Source organism: Typopeltis vanoorti, chromosome 13 (genome assembly GCF_054136105.1).
Source record: "Typopeltis vanoorti isolate ZY-2024b chromosome 13, IOZ_Tvanoo_1.0, whole genome shotgun sequence".
Classification (NCBI taxonomy): Eukaryota; Metazoa; Arthropoda; class Arachnida; order Uropygi; family Thelyphonidae; genus Typopeltis; species Typopeltis vanoorti.
The window spans coordinates 35761561-35784703 of record NC_143561.1 but is presented as its reverse complement, the minus strand read 5'-3'; the positions used below and the strand labels follow the sequence as shown (position 1 = coordinate 35784703).

Sequence of the window (23143 nt, the reverse complement as noted above, 5' to 3'; positions counted from 1 at the left end):
CTACGATTCCAAGGACATTATCCACAAAGAATTCATTCCGCTCGGCCAAACGGTCAATGATGAGTTTTATCTCGAAGTTTTGAAGCGATTGATAGCGATAATTCGTCGCGTACGGCATGAATATCGTGACGACCGACCGTTCGTCAAAACACACTGTCACTCTTGGCACTATAACTCGACTTCTAATGAAACAAATGTCACAAACAGTTGACACAACACCAATGAAGGTTGCCGCTTTCGACAACAAAAAGATAAACAGGTGGCGCCACTAGTTTCTTCTATTTTCGAAAAGTTCGGTTTCTTTTTGGACAGAGGGTGTAAATAAACCCATTATTGTTTATATGTTTCTTTGGTTTTTCAATTTTATTTTAGTTAACTATCCTAACTCACTTGACTAGAAAATATTTAGTGATTCAGTGACTGACTTTCAGATAATGATTTATATTTTTGTATTCCCGTGTGTAAATAATTAAAAGTAGCAAAATGCACAGTCATGAGCACATGGAATTAATACTAGTTAGGGTTAGGACCATCGCTTTCCTGCTCTAGCACGCAGTAGAACACCAAATTGTAGCAACGATGAAAGAAGACAGAAATAGAGTCCAGATATTGAGGAAAGGATGTGCAGAAGGAATAACGACATCTATTTTCTCCCCAGTCGTTTTTGAACTTTTTTTATTTATTTATGTTTCTCATCCATTTTGGCGTGCGTTTCAGATTCTACTCTTTTCCTTATCTTGTCTTCCTCTTATATTTTCACGAATAACCTTTCATCTAATTTCATTCTGTCTAATCCCATGATGCCTCAGTGAAAGGGTTCTTGTTCATTGACTCTCCTTTTGACTATAACATCTCATTATAACTGGAGAATAGAGATAGACCTCGATTTCCATACAAACCAATGAATAGTATTTAAAAACTAAATATGTTCGCAATAGTCTTTTATCTACAGTATTCTGGACGTTTCTATTTATAATAATACCGACTGGAATGAATGGTAGCCACTGCATTTAAATAAATAAATTACAGACTGCGTGTTTGCTGATGTATTAAGATGTCATTTGTAATTGAAAGACGATGTCCCATAGGAAATTACTGGGTTGGAATAAATTCGACGAATACGCGCGTATCTTCCAAAATTCTTAGGGATATTAATATTTTTAAGCATTGATCAATAGCAGTAAAGTCGGTGTTTTACAAGGATTTTTTTTTTCCCCCATAAGGTTTTAACTACATTTAGAAACACTGCATTTTTTTTTTTTTTTTTTTTTAGCTAGCTGCATCTAATACTCGCTGTAACAAAAGTTATAATGTGTGTTATTAAAATTTGGTCTTAAAATAGTAAAGCAATTTATAATAAAAATCCTGTCAGTACTTTTATTTCAGAGTTTTTTGTATCGTTTTAATATTACTGCATTGTCAGACATTGTGTTTATTATGCTGATTTTTTTATAATTTTATCAACATTATTTCTCTATATCTAGGGAAAAAAACAAGAAAGATATAAATAAACATATGGTAGTGGGAAATATATAGTTGCAAAAATGATGTACATCGTAATAGATAAAACGATTATCATTATGAATGTGTGTGTGGTATGGAAATGAGGACATAAAAACTACTTGGAAGTCTGGGAAAGAGGAAGAGAGTCCTATTTTTTTTTTTTTTTTTTTTCTTGAAGGTAGAATAAGGCATAAGAGATATACTAAGGAGGATTGTATTTAAGATGACATACCTACGTTAATAGAGGAAGATGAGCCACTCTACAAGACGATATAAGAGGGGAAGTGGTCTCACGTCTGACAAGCAAATTAAATCCCACTTAAATAATTAAGCACGGGCCTTTAAGTTAAACTATAACCATCTATAACCTAGAATTGTTTAAATGAAGGACTTGATGGAGAACGTGTAGCTTTGGGGCTGTTATTCATTTTCTGAACATTATGCCATCTTAAATAAAAATCACAGTCTGAGTAGTTTAGTGGGTTTTCGACGATGCCCATCTTCGGTTCGAAAAGCCTGGGTTCGAATCCGGTCTAAGATGTGAAGACGTTTATCGGGGATTTTCATCTGAAGGTGAGTTAGCCGATCTCATACTTAGGTGGTAGAATTTTTCTCCGGAAACTTGAAATTTTTGTCTCTAAAAATAGGAAAACCGGCTAGAAGAACTCCCTATGAAAATTGCGGTAGGTTGTGCTGGACCTATTTTCGTCCGGCACAACCTACCATTTTGGTCCTTAAAAAAGGAAATAAAATCACATGATCACGAAGTTCAAAAAAATCTTTAACCAAGTTTCGAATTCCTTCTACAACGGGGAACTTTCAAGGTGAGTCTCATACGAACTGCCAGAATTTTTCTTCTCGGAAACTTGAGTTTTTAATCCTGCAAAATACTGTATTTACTCGAATATAACTCGCCTTCGCGTATATCTCGCATCCCTGATTTTACTTTACGAAAATAGAAATTGAGAAGTTTCGCATATAATTCGCCCACGAAAAAAAGTTTAAAACTTTAAGAAATAGATAGTGTGAATGTTGTTATGGAAGTTCCAGATATTTTGGAATTCGGTTGAACAGAATCAGCATTTCAATTCAATAATCGTCGGCTTGCCTTTGTCATTGAGTCGCACGATCTTTTGTTAATACGGCACCAACCATATGCATAGAGATGGAAGCAACCAGTAGAGGAAATGTGGGAGTGAGGGCATTGATTTCTTCGATCTTGGATTGCGTGGGGGTGGATTAAGATTAAGAGATCATCATTAGAACTGTTGTGCAACTGGATTTTGAGAACTTGGAACACGATTTCGCCAGAAATAATTTAATTACAGAAGCATATCGCTAAAAGATTCAAATATATCACGTGATGAAGGTGAGAGGCCGATGGCGTCAATAACATTGAAGATTAAAATTTAAATGCATTCATTTGTAAATAATGCGAGCAATTATAAATTATAATGAATACTGAGGATTTAATTATAAGCATCAATTTAATTTTTTCCTGAAAAACTTTAGTTTCCGAAAATCCCCGCATATATCTCGCATCCCAATTTTTTTAATTTTAATTTTGGAGAAAAAAGTGCGAGATATATTTCAGTAAATACGGTAGGCAAACCACCAGAAACATACACATAAATAAACACTATCGTCACAGCCTTAGTTGCCATTGCCATAAATCCAAAACTACACCTAAAACCTCTATAACTCTGTCATTCACGACTATATGCCCTTTGGTTATAACGACCCAGGTTCGAATTGCGTCTAGAACTGAAGAGATTTTTATGAGTGCTTTTCCAGCTGAAGATAAGTCAGCTAGTTCGTGGAATGGTGGAAGTTTTTTTTTTTTTTTTTTACTACGAAGGTTGGGATATTTTAGCCTCAAAATAAGGCTAACCAGTCCGAAGAGACGACGCAGTCAACGGAAATAATATATTAGCCTCCGTAGAGTCTTAATTGCTTCGGACGTTACTTCTGTCAAATACCTTAGGCAGCTTTCCCTAATGGTATGTAGCGGGATATCTCGGTAAGAGAATCCCCTTTAATCCAAAGTGGGGGATTTTGACTTTGGATTTTGAAAATGAATTAGAGGAAGTTATCAGACGTAAATAAGGGGTTAGATTGCAAAAGGAGGCAGAAAAGTAACTTTAAATTGTCGAATTTTTTGGCAAGTGGATTGGAACTCCAACTGGGAATATAAAAGGCAAATATCGTATGAAGCACTACATGGTTTCAGACTCCCTCGGACGAGAGTTTGTTCGGGGGTAGGAGGATAAGGGGAGGTAGAAAATAAACATCTATCGAATTCTGTAGTTCGTCTTTCGGTCGGAAACTGCTTCCAGATGGACGTAGCCTTCTAGGTTGTTCTCAGATTACTCATGCTCATCGATTGGTTTCCAAGCAGCGGGAAAAGAAAGAAGCTGTATGCGATTTTTTTACCCCCCTCTTTGCTTCACGAGAGATAAAAAATGGAAAGGGTAGAAACCACATACCGTACACTGGACTTACTATTTTTATTCTGCTGCTGAGAAGGGAGCCATTCAAGAAAAGAAAAAAAAAAAAACCTCCTTAAACAAGTTTTCCGAAAATACACCCTCCCTTCACTGTCCTTTTGATTGCTCTTTTTTCCCCTTTTTTTTTTCTAAGGGGGTCTCTTAATTTACATCCTCAAAATACCTCTAGATTATACCTGCAAGAAGACACTTTCCAACAGCTCACTCTCTCTCGCTCTGTTATTTTTATTTCAGCTATTATACTGAAATATGTTATTCTTTCTTTTCTATTATTTTTGCACTTATTGTATTATTTTTTTATTTATCTTATGTTTGATTTATTAATGCTCTTAACTTATTATTAAATGTACAAATGTAATATAAGTAATGGTTTTCTGATATCGATATCTGGTTGTCGAATAATTTAGAAATGAACAATAATTCGTTCAAAATTTTTAACTTGCAATTATATGTTTACAGTCTTCAGGGCATTTTGTTTTAATTATGATATCTGCTGTAAGCATTATCCATGACTAAAGTTTTTCATCTCTTCAGTAATTTACAAAAAGGATTTAAAAATTATAATTCATATTAAATTTTTTTATGAATTCTTGTGAATAAGTTAAGCTTTTAAAATGTTAAAGAAATGTTAATTTTTCTCTAGTTATTTAAAATAAGTGATAGACACCTTTTATTTATTTCAATAGATTTAATTTATTAGTTCTTGTGCTTCGAGTTATAGGAAAGAGAACAGGATGTGATCTTGATTAATCGACCATTTGATTCATTAAAATATCCTTGGAGGGTAATGGATGGCAATGCTGTATCAATAAAGTTTAACTGAGGTTCGGCTGTTGCTGTTACCCCCTTGGGCGATGAGATTCGAGAGTTTTTGAGTTCGCTCTCTTAAGGTTTTTGCCTTAAGGGAGCAATTTGAGTCTCCGGGGAAGGTGTTTTCCGGCACGGCCCGCTGAGGAGCTTTGTCGGTGAATTATTTTCTTCGGAATTTGAGCGGTTGTGCTCGGTGATTGGGGAGCCCGTTATTGAGTGGAACTAACGCTGAGATATGGACGGTCTTTCGCCCACTATGGCCTAGAGATCGTCCGATTTTTTGAGATTTCACCTTTATTTACTTACATAGTCGGTGATTAATACCCTTGGAGGGTAATGCTGTAGCCAAAGAAGTTCTAACTGAGGCTCGGCTATTGCTGTTACCCTTCTGCCATGATCAGAGCTTTAATGGCTCAATAACACCTTATCCCTACACTGTCCTCTACAGATAACGGGGAAGATGAAAAGCATTCTTGCTTCGCCCCTTTAAGCCAGTCCTTATAAGGACTATAGGAAATAGGAAAGGGTGAAAAGTTGCCAAGTTAATAACGACCATAGTTATCTTTATTAATAGCTGATGGTTATCTTTAACTTTCATGATTAATAATTAATAGGGATGACATCGAACAGATAATAAGGAATACGGTACGATTCTGAAAATGTATTTTATTTTTTTTAAAGCTGTCCTCTCGGAAGAAATTATTTTTTATCCGAATGTTTATATTTTAACTGATTCGAAGTTACACTATTATAATACTATTTATGCTAGTGTATACTATTAAATTTCTTTGTGCATTCTGAAAAACAGGAGAGAATTAACTATCCTAATCTCTACTTGGTTTTTTCGTAATTGGAACTCGATAGATTTTTTTCGATCGGGTTTGATACGTGATTTGAATCATGAGTTTCAGTATGACTTGCCCTTTTTGAGTACTATTTTTTCATAAATGATTATGAATCAGCAAGTATGGAAATAATCCAAGAGATTAAAAAATGAGGTTTGTTAGTCTATTTCTGTTTGTGACACCTCTCTCTCTCTCTAGTTAGGGATTGTTCATAGCTTTAAAACGTGTTATGTTGTAGTGTTGGTTACATATGATGACTGCCCACAATCATCCTATTTATAAACTGCTGCGATACTTGCGAAACTTGAGATTAACATAGTCTTCAGTTCAGTGGATTTTAATGGTATTATTGTGCACGACTTTATTCATTATCACAAGAATGGAATGTTTTATTGTCATTTATTATTATTTTTTCATTGATTTGTATAACACTATCATATGCTTTCGTTTCATTTTGTATAATTTAAGTATTGTTCAATAAAACGAAAACTGAACTGAGGAGACAAATTATAAAGAAATCCCAAATAGGATATTTCATCAAACTTTGGAGACTGGAAACCAAATGGCAAAATGTAACTAGAGATGCAGGTGAAATAACAGCTAAGATTCGGGTTATATGCTTGCTTGTATTTAGTGATTCGTTGTAAAGAACTATCTGAGCGATCAGACATCTCCTGTAGGAGATTTAATAGCGTTAACATCATTTGCGAATAGATCATTTCTAAGACAATTCGGTAAATATTATTTGTGTTGGTAGAGGGATTAAGTATTGTTTGTAATCAGTGAGATAACGCTACATAATAATTCTTTATTAGTTTCCGAATTACCCACTTCTTCATTATATCTGTATGCTATGCATTACACTGATATCAAATGTGTTATCACACATTCTGGAAAACAGGAGTACCCGGAGGAAAATTGACCTCACTGCCTGTGACTGACTAATTCAGTTCTGGAAACACTGAGTAAACCTAACTGAGTATATGGTTCAGCTGTCTTTCGTTTTTTTTAATGTTTTTTTTTTTTTTTTTTTTTTTTTTTTTACAGAACTGAGTAGTCTCGGACGGTGAGATTAGTTTTCGTCTCCGGGTGCTCCGGTTCCCCTACAAAAATAATAGACAAAAATTTTTGTCTATTATTTTTGCGCACATTCACGCAAAACACTTAACAATATCGATGTATTCAACTGTATACTAAATTAGATACTCACTATACATACATTTTTAATTAATCTATCCTAAAGCTAGGAAAACAATTTTTCTTCGAGTTGCATACAGTTGCTGCTTCTGTTAACTGATTTTACTTTTCTTCAGAATATATTATTCTGTTTACAATAAGATTTGGAAAACAACAAAAATATGTTGTCATATATTAAGTCAATATACTCGCATGTCTTAATATATTTCCAAAAATTATTTGTGTACTCATGAACTCAAAATTATCTTTTTGAGTGCATGAATGGTACAACAAGCCTTGAAAAGCATGATGATGAATGGTAATCTACTGTACTCTGCACTTCAACAAAATCTAATCAGTCTTATTATTATTATTTAAAAATTGTATATACCATAATATAACGTTAGGGGACGGAATCATTGTATAGAAATACTCGTTCTGTTTTTTTTATTTTTTTTTTTTGATCCCTCGAATACTGTTCTATGTTAAACAAGAAGTTTGCGATTTAAATTATGAGTAGGATTATGAATTTTAGAATCATGCGGGAAATGTGTTTATTTATTTATTTCTCCCCCACACATACACACCCACCCGTACTTTGTAGATTGAAAATATACATAGAAAGAAGGAAGGAAGCAAATCTGCATATGCTTTCTTGTAATCAAATAGGGAAGTCATGAAAAATCGGACAATAGATTCAACTGTACGAATCAACACACGCACAGCGAAGGCATTTTTTGTATTTTTCATAAGGATTTGTTTGTACAATTGCGAAGTAATGGCAATATATTTCATCGCAGAAAATTTTCCAATAAAGCAGAATTTTATTGGTTGATGTCAAGACTGCTCCATTTTAAAGTGATTGTGTGTTTACACAGTGTCGTGCAACTTCGGTTCTTCTTTAATTCTTTCTTAAGAAAACATTTCTCATGTTCTTCGTGAAAGACAAGTCGGTGTTCGTTTTGATAATCCTGTCCGCTTTGCTGAGTTGTTAAATGCTATCGATCGCTACGTGATGCAATTAAAAAAAAAAGATTCGATTTGGAACGTGCTGAGAAGTTCCTCGCCCCTCCCCCTTGTCCCATAAAACTCTTTCTTTCGTGTTTCTTTGTATTTATATTAATGTCTTCCTGTTCTTCTTTCTAGTATTTCTTATTTCTTTTCCTCTTTTTAAAAGTCGTTTTGTTACTAGTGACCTTATGACCTTTTCAAAGGTCATAAATGTATAACATTTTCAACTTCTTGATGTCTTGTAACTGTGTGTGTTTGTCAACGCAGCGCCTATGCAATGATCAAGGAATTTCGCATACGAGAAGTTCATGCAAAAAATCTAACGCATACTAAGACAGAACACAACCAATCAGAAGGGAGAACAGTTGCGATCAGTAGATCTTGTTGTTGCTGTTTGTTTTTATAATATATACAATGCAGTGTATTATATCTGTTAATTCTGGCTAGTTTATTTGCTTTTGGGTATGAAAAACACAAGATATTGAGGGGGAACTGACTACCTCACTCGGAGGTGAAAATACCCTCACGGAGGTACTTCGCGTCCAATCAAAGGACCTCATCTTTACCAAATGAATATAAACTGTACACTCAGTGTATGGTTCCCTTAGAAAATGTCTTTTAAGTCTGTATGATATCCTTTTGTGCCCTTTCGGCGACTTTCCTGTCTTTTTTTTTTTTTTTTTATCCCGAATATATTTATTTATGTTTACTATCATTTTTTGTTTGATTTTAAAATGCAAAACGCGTATCTTGAGATAAAATCAATAATTCTCATTTCCAGTCAACGTTATAACACATTTGTGTCCAACAAAACAAAGAATGACTTTTCTTTGCAGAAATATTTGGCCATGATAATCCTTTCGCGCAGTTTGCGGTCTCCTTGCCGCCATATTTATCACCTTATTCTCCCTTTTGAAACATGCGAATTCATACATATATATCAAGTTCAAAATATCTAATTATATTTTTTTCTATCTAATCTGGTATAGGCGGACTTTTCCCTGAGAGAAGAAATAATGATGACCTTTAGCTCATTTTATCTCCCATCCCCTGTTTCGGTAATGAAAATCATTTGAGTGAATTTTACGTTATTGAGAATTTTGTCATAATTATGCAGTTGTACATAAAGTTTCAGCTTGGAATCATGAATGCTTCTATTTATATTTTCATATTTTAAAACAATAAATTCATTGCCAAAATATCTGGTAGGAAAAAAAAAGTATGCTCTGTTGTTGACCAGAATTCTGATTACACTTGGAGTTTTGTTAAGTGCTTTTTTATATACCGGTTCTACCCAGACTGGCCGCTAGAGGGCGCATACAGATGCCAATCTGACTTTACCTTGCCAGATATTGTATTGCTTTATTATGTGTCAGTCTCTTGGAGGGTCGCCATTTTTGTCTGCAATTTTATTTTCTCTTTTTTATTTCTTTTTTGTCCCCCCCCACCTTGTGTATTTTGTAGTTTTTATAAGGAATGTGAAAGAGAGCTACTTTGAATAAGTTTGCTCAGAATAAATTCGATTTATTCCTAAAAACCTAACCGACATTATTATTTTACGCCTTAGAAGAGTTCTGTGTGTTTGGATAGTTAACACTTGGTGACCAGAATTTACTCATGTTTTCGAGCATGGGTTAAAGTGGATGGATTATAGCGGACAGTTCATTGAAAGAGAGCGTCCATGAAAATACCTGAAGAAGCGGTATTAAAGTGAAAACAGTACATCTATGAAATAGTGAATGGACTGAGGTTGTGAGTGAGGGATCAGCGATGTTCTTGGTAACGTCAAGCAGTTTTTTAGATTGGTCTCTGATTGGTCTCTGATTCCATATTCCAGTTGCTTCATGATAATCACCGGGGTACAATGCAACAGAGTTTGCGCAAAAACCACGAATACATCAACTTTACCTTTCTATTCGGTTGTGCAAACAAACAAATTGAAAATAACAGACCAAATCCCAGTAACGTAAGCCTATATGACGACATTAATACCTTGCACCGTCGTGTAATGAAAACTCTTTAAAATGAAGTAACAAGAAATTGAATCCACCATTGACAGAGCCAACGACTAAAAAGACACACATCCTCTTGTGTATGTGTGTGTGTGTGTGTGTGTGTGTGCGTGCGCGCTCACACGTGCTAGTAATAAGACACTGAATCTGATGTCTTTCACTCTTAGCTTCAACAGATGGTTTCTTCGCTCGCTTCATTAAAAGTAGGACCGTGTAGAACTTCGTTGCTGTGTGTTGATTGTCAAGCGCATGGCTACCCATGCAACAATCCCCCGAAGGCCATCGTTGCAGAAGAGACTCTGACGAGGTGTGAAATCTGTCCAATTGCTTTTCCGGGAACAGTTATCAAAACTTATGACTTTCTCGGGAAGTCTATCTCTAGTTCGTCTTACTCAGATAGTTTTTTTTTTTTTTTTTTTTTTTTTTTCTGTTCCAAAACTGCTTCCAGGCGCTGGATTATTTCTTATTCCCCCTATTTTCCTTAGTATTTCACTCTATTAATGAAAAGACTGATTGGAAGACTTCTTTTATGTCGTTTGTTGGTTGTTTAAATAAATCACAAAATAATGTGATTTATTAAAGAAAAAATGAGACAAAATCCTAACGTATTCTTTACATCCATCTCCTATTGTTGACATCTACATGTAAGGTCTTTTACATTGAAATATTACAGGGGGAAAAAAATTATGTGACTAAAAAAAGGCTCTTTTAAACTCTTTGATAAATACGACACTCAGGTGTTGTGCGCAAGAAAGCGTGTTTGGTATGCAGAAACCACATAAATAGAAAATACTGGAAAAAATCTAGAATTTCAGTCTCTATTTGTGTAGAAGTCGGCCTACATGTGCAAACAGAATACGAGTTAAAAATATGTTGTAACACAGCTTGTTGAATATCAAAAGAATAAGATTATTCATAATTAACTTAGATTTAGTATACAACTAATTGGCAACTGTTATTTTACTTGTAATAAATATAAAATAATAAATTTTATTTAAAATTCATCAATTTTTTTAAAGTTGTTTTGTAATACCTTTTTTTTTTCCATTATTGTTCATCTTGATATATATATAAAAGAAATATACAAAACGAGATGTTCGGACCATCTATGGTTGTATGGTTGGTTTTATGGTCAGTAATTCGAATTATACTCCGAAACGTTAATGCGAATAGTTATTGACTGAAAAATGGTACAATTGAACCAGAATTTTCAGAACCACTTGGGAAAAAAAAAAAAAAGATATCATGACTGCCAGTTGTAATATTTCTCCATTGCTATCTTTGTGAGGATCTTCCACGACGTCGTATTATGCCTTACTTTTCCCTGATAGGATTGTTAGACTTCGTGCGTAGAATTCTAGCAAACTTTCAATGAAACCTCTAAACACACACACGCACGCACAAAAGAGAAACGTCATTTTTCATTTGAAAGATGATTTCGTTGTTAGTGTAAGTCTGAATTCTAGTAGAAACATTTCTTACTGGATATTTCATATGGCTATTGAACGGACGAAATTTCTTTAAATGGCTTGGCGTTGTTATTCTTATCAATAGTTGTACTGACATGACGATACGTGTTGTTCAGGTTATCAGTTTTTTTTTCTTTTTTAAGTGAGAAAAATAAAAGAAATAGTAATATATAAAGATATTTTTTTTTTATCCATGTTACCACAATATCAGTCCATCCATTGTGAAATCAAATATAGATATATATATAAAGATTTTTTTTTATCCATGTCCATCCATTGTGAAACAAATCATCTCAACTACTCTATCCATTATATATGTATAGTAGTGCATTTAATTATCTATAGGTAGATATATATGTAACCACAATATTTTTGACAATTAGTAACTAAGTTTTTTTCTTATATTATATTTTTAAACTAAATATAAGTTGCATCATTATTTTTAATAAATAAATAAATTACTTATGCAAATAGTATTGATGGTATCAATTTCGTGTATATGGAGCTCTATCCTATTTGTTTTCATTAATAATATCTCGGTCATAATATGATTGGAATATTATAGAGGCATGTATATCTCTGGATAATGAAATGTAATATTTTTGGATAAAAAAAATCATCAGAATCCATGTTTAAAAATAATTTATTAACTCAAATATTAACCATCATAATAAAATTGTAATATAAGTTATTACACATAAGTTGAGACATACACTGTTTGAGAAGAAGTCAACGGACCCCCCCCCCCCCCCCCTATGGGCAAGGTACATCGTGCCATGTAACGTGATGCTCCCAACTCAGTGCAACTTTGTCCTGGCAAAATGACTGCGAGAATGGAACTGACGGAATTTGAAAGAGGCGTTGTGATGGGATGTCATATTGCAGACCTATCTGTTTGGCAAAATTGTTCACAGATTGGACCATTCCCAAGTCAACAATCAGTGATACCACACTGAGATGGAAGCGCAGTGAGTCAGCTGCACACTCAACGAAAGTGACCATAGGATGCTACCAGGAAAATATGTAAAAACCGCCATTTGTCGGCAAACATGTTGAACGTAAGTTCTGGACATCGACTGGAACACGAATTTGCACAAAAATATTCAGAACTGAGGCTCACAACATGGATTTCCATGGTAGGACCGCAATATGCAAGCCCCACAATACCCGAACCAACATGTAGTGTCGTCCATCTTCATTGGTGCAAAGAGCGTGTACAATGGAAGGTTGGAAAGCTGTGCTATGGAGCGACGAATCAGGCCACATCCTCTACCGAGTGGGTGTGGCGGATGCCCGGTTAACGTCTCTTACCAGAGGGCGTTTCCCCAACTATGATAATTCGGAGGTGGCGGTGTGATGGTATGGTGCTGTTTTGGCCTCATACTTCTGTTCGTGGTGCCACGAACATTGCACTCTGAGAGATACCTGAACATTCAGGACAATTCAATGCTTCCTACTTTGTGGCGTAGCCACAAAGTAGGAAGCATTGAATTGTCTTTATGACAATGCACCGTGTCATAAAGCTGCTGCTACTGTAACTGTGTGGTTTGTGGACTTGAACGTTACCACACTTGACTGGCCTCCACAGACCCATGTTCTCAGTCCTGTTGAACATGCCTGCAGGAAGAATGGTCCAAAATTGCCATTAATCGCTATCGTACACTTGTGGAAAGTATGCCCACTTGCAGTAATCGCAGCGAAAGGAGGTCCTACATCTTATTAAGGTGGGCGTCACGACTGTTTGTTACTTACACTATGGTGTCCGTTGACTACTTTCCAAGCAGTGCTATGCTCGGGACCGGCATAGCTGACAATTCAGACCTATGGCTGGAGGGATTGTCTTAGGTATTCCTGACTGTATGTGTGTTTTCATGGGGCCGGTTTGCCTGCGTGCGGGATGAAAAACCCCACATAAACGGGGAATAACCCTGCTGTACATGTCCAAGACCGGCTAACTTGGCTGTGGCTGAGGAAGATCCTTAAGCGCCTCACGTCGTCGACCGACGGGAATCGAACTTAGGAGACTCCTTCCCCAGGCATATAGTTGCGAAGCGCACAGCCACTAGGCTAACCGCGCGGACAGGCTCGGTATGATAAACTGTATGGGGAAAAGTGGGACCTCCCGCGACACTCACTCTCCATGGAGGTTTGATAATATTAATATTAAGAGTAGGAACATTAATGGTATGAGCTTCGTTTTTGAACTTTATTTTTATATCTGTATGTTTGACGAAGAACTAAACAATAAGAGATTTTTTTATTATACGATAAGAGATATTATTACTTCAAGCAATAAGAGATATTATTACTGCTTGAACAAAACTCAAGGGAAACCCATAATGCGTTTTGTGCATATTATTATTACTTCAAAATATATATTCTTTTCAAAAATGATTATCATTAGTAAAAAATGTGGTGAAACATCCACAAAATTAACAATCCTTATGATCGTTAATACATAAATATGTAACTCGAATTAACTTCTTTATAGTCCTTATAAGGACTGGCTTAAAGGGACGACGCAAGAATGCTTTTCATCTTCCCCGTTATCTGTAGAGGACAGTGTAGGGATAAGGTGTTATTGAGCTATTAAAGCTCTGATGAAGGCAAGAGGGTAACAGCAATAGCCGAGCCTCAGTTAGAACTTCATTGGCTACAGCATTGCCATCCATTACCCTCCCAGGGTTTCATCCTTCCTTCTTGAATTAACTGATTAGTAGTGAAAATTATATTTGAGATGATTTTTTTTTACATAAAGGTCGAAAATCTATTCCAGATATCTTTAATTTAAGCTATTCATTTCAGTGTTACAAAAAATAATGAAATTACTATATTATTTTATACATATTGATTAAAATGGGAATTTATTTGGATACGTAATTTTAATCTTAATGACTTTTATATATCCATAAAAATAACACTGAAAAATAAGCCTTACATGTGAGTGTGAATTTGTAATAAAGAGAAAATTGTGTACGATGAAAATGATTAATTCAGTGTGAAGTTATTGAGTTGTATTGACATATGTAAATTGAAACGAAAAATCATCGGAAATTCTCTTTAATTTCTGCATGATATATTCGCAGTTCGTATCTCATTGCGTAAGCTGTGCATTTGCTCGAGTAGGCACTCGAATATGGTTGTTTATTATGTTGAAATCGTCTAGTGTGATGGTTTCCCCTCGTGATCATTTAAATATCACGAAGTAGCGCACATGCTGTTAATATGTAAGTTATTATGTGATTCCTGTAAATTTGTTATGCGCATACTGATTATTTTGGGAGTCGAAGATGGAAAATAAATTTTATAGTAAGCGGTATAAATATGAGAAATGACATCGAATTCCAAAAAGTTAGTTTCGGTGATAGGGTGAATGTTACTCAAGAGATCGCACCTAAATCTTGACGAAACTCGGGCGATAGATACGAAAACCTTCAACTAATAGGTGCAGCACTGTCACACTTCGAGAAAGGGACGTACACTTGACCAGCTGACGTTAGGATTAGATGTTTTTTGTTATCTTAATTGCCATCTTGTTATCTTGGCAGACACGGTCACTGCGGAAAAGAAAAAGAATCGAAGTTACGTGACCCTTTTTTTTTCTTCTTCTTCTTTTTGTAATGCTTAAATTCCTAGGCTTATAACGTCTTAAATTCATACTTGCAACATAATAAATATAAATATAAGAACCTTTTATATAAACTCCTAGGCTTATTAACGTCTTAAATTCATACTTGCAGCATAATAAATATAAATATAAGAACCTTTTATATATATATATATATAAACTCCTAGGCTTATATATAAGAATCTTTTATATATATAATATTATAATAACGTCTTAAATTCATACTTGCAACATAATAAATAAGAACCTTTTATACGAATTTGATTTCAAAAAAACACATTAATCACAATTTACATGAGTACTTGTATTTCACTTTTATTTATGAACACAATGCGTTGAAACATTAGAAATATATCACATTTGTAAAATAAAAAGGTGTACTGGTAAATTATTTCAATTACAAGATATATTTCTAATTTTAGTTTGATCTGGGAGAATTTTTCAATAATATATTATACTAGAAGCAAGATTCTTTTATAATACGCCAAAACACAACGTTTACTTAGAAACTGCATAATTAAAAGTTCAGTTCGTTGTATCTATGGTCTCTCTCTTGGGACAAACAGAAGTTGCATATTAACAGAACATATTAACAGAATGTTTGTGAGAAAGTGTAGAAAACAAATGGAATTAAAAGGAAAAGTGGCGAGTTAGAAAGATTAAGAAAAAAGTAAGAAAGGGAGCGGTAGTAACGAAGAAATCTCTCAAAGTATTTTTCGTTCGTAATAACGCCTTTATTAACGTTCCTGAGTCACGTGCTTTTGAATGTAGAATCGACACCAGGGAGTGCCACCTGCATTCAACAAGAAAATAAATGAAATAAAAATATAAGCTAGATAGCATGCACTGCGATGATGTCTGACATAATTCTTTTTTTTATTTTCCATGTTCCACATAGAGAATAAGATGTGTTTAAGATGATGGAATTAATTCGTTTCTCAAAAAACTTAGTTGTATAGATGTGTTTACTTTGTCTCACAAGCGCAGTAATATATATATAAGTGAAAGTGAGTGAATATCTCTATAATATATATATCAGCGAAAGTGATTGAATTACAAATAAAAAAATAAAAAATAAACAAAGAAACAACATATATAAATATAAATTTTTTCCAAAGCACAATTTCCTGAAATCAAAAAACGTCTTAACTACATTCGGTAAATCCTGGACATCCTTATCCTTATAAGGACTGGCTTAAAGGGGCGAAGCAAGAATGCTTTTCATATTCCCCGTTATCTGTAGAGGACAGTGTAGGGATAAGGTATTATTGAGCAATTAAAGCTCTGATCATGGCAGGAGGGTAACAGCAATAGCCGAGCCTCAGTTAGAACTTCATTGGCTACAGCATTGCCATCCATTACCCTCCAAGAGTATTGGATTGAATGAATCAATCGACTATGTAAGTAAAGGTTCAATCTCAAAAATATCGGACGATCTCTTGGCCACTCATTCGTGGGCGAAAGACCGTCCAAATCTCAGCGTTGGTTCTACTCAGTGAAACTCGATTACCGAGCAGAACCGCTCAAATTCCGAGGAAAATAATTCACCGACAAAGCCCCTCAGCGGGCCGTGCTGGAGAACACCTTCCCCGGAGACTCAAAGTGCTCCCTTAAGGCAAAAACCTTAAGAGAGCGAACTCAAAAACTCATCGCCCAAGTGGGTAACAGCAACAGCCGAACCTCAGTTAAACTTCATTGGTACAGCTTTGCGTTGCTATCCATCACCCCCAAGGGCATTAATGAATCAATCACCGTATGTGTAAGTAAAGGTGATATCTCAAAAATATCGGACGATCTCTAGGCCACTCATTCGTGGGCGAAAGACCGTCCAAATCTCAGCGTTGGTTCTACTCAGTGAAACTCGAGTACCGAGCAGAACCGCTCATATTCCGAGGAAAATAATTCACCGGCAAGTACCCCTCAGCGGGCCGTGCCGGAGAACACTTTCCCCGGTAACTCAATTGCTCCCTTAGGGCAAAACCTAAGAGAGCGAACTCATTTACCCAGGATAACAGCAACAGCCGAACCTCAGTTAAACTTCATTGGTTCAGCATTGCCATCCGTTACCCTATATGGACATCTCATATAAAATCAATCACCGACTATGTAAGTAAAGGTGAAATCTCAAAAATACGGACGATCTCTAGGCCACTCCATAGTGGGCGAAAGACCGTCCTAGTCTCAGCGTTGGTTCCACTCAGTGACGGGCTCCCCGACCACTGAGCAGAACCGCTCATATTCCGAGGAAAATAATTCACCGGCAAGTACCCCTCAGCGGACCGTGCCGGAGAACACTTTCCCCGGAAACTCAAAGTGCTCCCTTAGGACAAAACCTAAGAGAGCGAACTCATTAACCCAGGATAACAGCAACAGCCGAACCTCAGTTAAACTTCATTGGTTCAGCATTGCCATCCGTTACCCTATATATGGGCATCTCATATAAAATCAATCACCGCATCTCACGGTCGATTGATTCGCTCCCCTCCTGGACATCCTTATAAAGTCCTTATAAGTAAGGACTGGCTTAAAGGGGCGAAGCAAGAATGCTTTTCATATTCCCCGTTATCTGTAGAGGACAGTGTAGGGATAAAGTGTTATTGAGCAATTAAAGCTCTGATCATGGCAGGAGGGTAACAGCAATAGCTGATCCTCAGTTAGAACTTCATTGGCTACAGAATTGCCATCCATTACCCTCCAAGGATATTGGATTGAATGAATCAATCACCGACTATGTAAGTAAAGGTGAAATCGCAAAAATACGGACGATCTCTAGGCCACGCCATAGTGGGCGAAAGCCCGTCCTAATCTCAGCGTTGGTTCCACTCAGTGACGGGCTCCCCGACCACTGAGCAGAACCGCTCAAATTCCGAGGAAAATAATTCACCGACAAAGCCCCTCAGCGGGCCGTGCCGGAAAACACCTGCCCCGGAGACTCAAAGTGCTCCCTTAAGGCAAAAACCCTAAGAGAGCGAACTCAAAAACTCATCGCCCAAGTGGGTAAGAGCAACAGCCGAACCTCAGTTAAACTTCATTGGTACAGCTTTGCGTTGCTATCCATCACCCCCAAGGGCATTAATGAACCAATCGACTATGTAAGTAAAGGTTCAATCTCAAAAATATCGGACGATCTCTAGGCCACTCATTCGTGGGCGAAAGACCGTCCAAATCTCAGCGTTGGTTCTACTCAGTGAAACTCGATTACCGAGCAGAACCACTCATATTCCGAGGAAAATAATTCACCGACAAAGCCCCTCAGCGGGCCGTGCCGGAGAACACTTTCCCCGGAGACTCAAAGTGCTCCCTTAAGGTAAAAACCTTAAGAGAGCGGACTCAAAAACTCCTCGCCCAAAGGGGTAGCAGCAACAGCCGAACCTCAGTTAAACTTCATTGGTACAGCTTTGCGTTGCTATCCATCACCCCCAAGGGCATTAATGAACCAATCGACCATGTAAGTAAAGGTTCGATCTCAAAAATATCGGACGATCTCTAGGCCACTCATTCGTGGGCGAAAGACCGTCGAAATCTCAGCGTTGGTTCTACTCAGTGAAACTCGATTACCGAGCAGAACCGCTCAAATTCCGAGGAAAATAATTCACCGACAAAGCCCCTCAGCGGGCCGTGCCGGAGAACACCTTCCCCGGAGACTCAAAGTGCTCCCTTAAGGCAAAAACCCTAAGAGAGCGAACTCAAAAACTCGTCGCCCAAGGGGATAAGAGCAACAGCCGAACCTCAGTTAAACTTCATTGGTACAGCTTTGCGTTGCTATCCATCACCCCCAAGGGCATTAATGAACCAATCGACCGCATCTCACGGTCGATTGATTCCTCTATCCTCCTGGACATCCTTATCCTTATAAGGACTGGCTTAAAGGGGCGAAGCAAGAATGCTTTTCATATTCCCCGTTATCTGTAGAGGACAGTGTAGGGATAAGGTGTTATTAAGCTATTAAAGCTCTGATCATGGCAGGAGGGTAACAGCAATAGCCGAGCCTCAGTTAGAACTTCATTGGCTACAGCATTGCCATCCATTACCCTCCAAGGGTATTGGATTGAATGAATCAATCACCGCATCTCACGGTCGATTGATTAGTCCTCTTTCACTGTTTTCATTATATTTAAAAGTTATTAAAAATAAGAAAAGGTATCTTTATGAATTTGCATTTTAAATGAAAGATATTAAATAAATGAAAATGTAAGACAACAAATATATAAATATAAATAGAAATGTACTGTATTCAATAATATTAAGTTATTATTGTGCCACTGTGTTTAAGACACCACAGCATAAATATCGCTTGGTAATTCACTTCACTAAATAAATGCTCACCTATATAATTATTTAGAAAGAAAATATTTTAAATATTTTCTTTCAAAAAATATTTAAAATATTTCAATAAACTTAGTAATTAAATGTAATAATTTGGAAATAATAATAAAAAAAAAATATTCAGCTGTTTTCAAATACGTATTTGTTGTCTATTAAATATTACTTTCCAAAGCAGACACTTTTTAATATACATTTAGAAAGAAAAAGTGTAAAAAAATTGTAAATATATAAACAGACGATTTTAACTAAAATATATTTTAATTTTTTTTTTTCAAATGCAATTCTGATAGGCTTATTTTGTCCTTTATTTTGTATATTTTTCTCTTATTTTGTATATGTGCTTTCAACGCAGATTTTAGTCATACATGACGTCACTGATGACGTAAATGAGTCTGTTATGCTTAGAATTTGAAAGACCACAATTCTGCGCTTTCAATATCTCGGTTCGCTAAAAATAATTTCCCCCCTTTCACGGTTTGCAATATCGTCAGCAAACGACATCCGTCATCTGCGTTTTTCTAAACAACCAAAGTATTTGCAAAAAAATGTAGTCTTGATTTGTCGATTTGTGCGCACCTAAATCGAGCATATTTTTGCTGGTGACAGAGTTCCATGTAGCTCGATATCTGAGCTAACTCATTACGAAAAGTTCACCTTCTATGTCTTCATATTGGTGTCTTTAATGAATTGTCATGACAGGCCTGGTTGACAACTGTCATGTAGCTAATGGACCTGTCTTTCGATACATTAGCGAATTCTCTTCGCTTCTCTCTTTCCCTCCCCTACCTCCACGTTCTATCTCGATCTCATCCTCAGTATATCTGCGAGCTGTCTTACATTTATCTCCCCAGCTAGATTATGAAGGCGAGTGTGTGATATTCTTTTTGATAGTACATTATTTGTGCATTATATCTTTCTGGAAGGCCGCCTTTTTTTTTCTTTTTTTATATTTCTTTTATACCATTCTTTTTGTTTACTTGGATATATGAATGTTTGCTTAATACCGGAGCAGAAAAATATAACTTAAAAAAAAATAAGATGCGTGTTTTTTTTTTAGTACACGAACTACATATAACTGAGTCGACAGAAAGTTGACAGCTGAAACCAATAAATAATATGCATCCCTTATTGGATTTTGAAATTAAGTGACGTAATAACAGTGATATCAAAAAAAAAAAAAAAAAAAAAAAATTATTTACTCTATTATTTCTCTCTCGACTTCATTCCTTATTCATATAGTGAAAATCGTTAATTTTAAAACAATAGACACTACTCCATTATTTTATTTAAGATCTTATAAGGACTGGTTTAACACTTTCATTGCCAAGCTGAAAATTGGAATTTCGTGTGGTGGCCAAATTTTTTTTATTTTTTTTTATTTAGTTAGCGACGTCAACGCGATAACGCGTGATCGGCCGTTTGGTGAGCACTCGCATCGCGTGATTGGCAATGAACGTGTTAAAGGGGCGAAGCAAGAATGCTTTTCATCTTCCCCGTTGTCTGTAGAGGACAGTGTAGGGATAAGGTGTTATTGAGCTATTAAAGCTCTGATCATGGCAGGAGGGTAACAGCAATAGCCGAGCCTCAGTTAGGACTTCATTGGCTACAGCATTGCCATCCATTACCCTTCCTGGGTACCCATTTTAGTCGCCTCGTACGACATGCATGAGCTACATTGGTACTTTTTTTTAAGTAAAGCCGACTCTAAAAATTAGGACGATCTCTAGACCACTCCATAGTGGCCGAAAGACCGTCACAGTTCATCATAAACGTTTTCTATCATTGTTTAAGATAATTTTTAAACAGACAACACTGATTTTTGTGAACAGTGTACCCTCATTGTCCATTGAGCAATGGTCTTGGGTTGAGAGGACGCGCTCTGTTTGAGCGTGTAGATTGGTACATGGTTTTGTTAGAGACAAGCAATCACTTGAAAGTATCTCTCTCTCTCTCTCCCCAGAAATCTTTTGATGATAAAAAAAAACAAGATTTTTTTTCTATGTTTGGAAACAACCACTTAGATAAATAATTGATCTTTCACATTAGCGAGATTAGCGCAATGAAAACAGAGCCTAACTTGTTTTTTCTTTGTTGTGGCAGGCTCAGCAGAGCTACAAACGATTTTGTTTGGGTTTGTTTGTCTTGCAGTTCATTAGCTCAGCGGGGAAAGTGAGTGTGAACAGTTATTAAGGACTTTTCTAGACCACTTCGCCAATGACGTCACTCCAGTTTGCCATCCTAATTCCGGAAGGACTGGAGCTTGTCGAAACTTGCTAATTACTTTCTTGGGTACTTTCCCGCTGCTGGGGAGCATTTGCGTGTCTGTGTCCGCCTCTCTGGATAGCTCCGGTTATGGCGCCTGTAGCCGGTTAAACGCTCGGCTACATCCGTCGTTACCATAGCAACTGTGACTTCCTGGTAAGGTTTACAGTAATTTACCAGGGGCCGGCTATAGATTTGAGAACAGAGCGCTGTGGGCTTGTAATCTGTCAGCGTTGCTGGTAGGTAGAAAAAGACTTTTTCTACAAAAGAGATAGCCTAAAACGGAAGGATATTCCCTGCTTGTTTTCATCCAGCCTGGCCTTGTGATCACCTTAATTACCGTGCAAACTTCTCTCACGCCCGTTAGTGGCAAAGTCCCGGACACACGTCTGCAGAGTTAACTAATGAAAGCAGTAACTAATAGTGACAGTATCCGGAGTTGAGCATTGCAAGAAGGCATCAACTCTTTAAGTCTCCAACAAACCGCCAACATGGTTACGAATCCGAAACATCTTGCGTGCTTTGCAGTTAACGTGATTGAACTCCGTCATGTCGAACTGCTTGCTTAGTAATTATCCATTGTATGATCTCTCACTCTCATCAAGTCAGAAAGTCTTTATTAGATGTGCTGATGAGTCTCGAAAGAAAAATACTTGCGTGAATTAACTATAGGCGATAATGCAACATGTTTTATTGATGTTGGTGATGATAGCCATAATGTATGTTGGCCACACTATCGTACTGTTCTTGATATGATCTTAGCCACAATGCGGCTAAGATCATATCAACTATTTTTGTTTTGTTGCTGCTAATGGTCTTCGTCATAATACAACGTGTCAATTGTCTGATGATCTTAGCAAGAATGTATTCTAGTCGCAATGCAATATATTGTTGGTAGTCTTCGCCATTATGCAACATGCCTTATGCTAATGAGTCACAATACTATTTGTTCTGAAGATCATGTTTTGCTCATGATCTTCATCGACATTGGAATAATTGAACAAATCCAACTAAAAATAATATGTAAATTTTGTTTTAACAAGTGGTTGTTGTTGTTTTTAAGCAACTAAAGAGCGGCAAGTTTGGAGGGCTAACAACAACCGAGAAAATTGTATTTTAACCATAAAATACTTTATTTTATTTTTTCCATATTTTCTTGAATTTAGGGGGAGGGTGAAAAATAGCGCTCGCCTAGCCGGGCGTATACCCGAACAACGAACCTGTGAGACATCATTTACAACTAGAAGTTATCGTTTCCCAAACATTAAACTATTTTTAATAATGTGTAATATATCCCTGTCATTTTATAACACTGTGTACTAATCCATTATACCCTGTGTGTCACATAAGGAAGTTATTGGGTTAAGTCTCATGCGAGCATGTCAACTGAAACCATGTGCTCACTTGCTTTAGTTATGGATATGTTTGTTTACTTGACAAGACAGATATGATATAACGTTATTGCATGTTGCCATGGTAACAGTGGGCCGCTTGCTTCAAGTCATGTGACGGATGACGTTGTCAAGGACGAAATAGGCGACGTCGACTGTCATTTGATAAGATGCATGTCGTTATTCAAAGATTTTGACTTAGA

At 36.4% G+C, this 23143-nt stretch overlaps 1 protein-coding gene across 4 annotated transcripts in view; it reads left to right on the top strand.

Annotated features, from left to right (window-relative positions):
* The window catches only part of homer (protein), a 450806-nt gene that overhangs the window by 286505 nt on the left and 141158 nt on the right, over nt 1–23143 (top strand). The window lies entirely within an intron of this gene.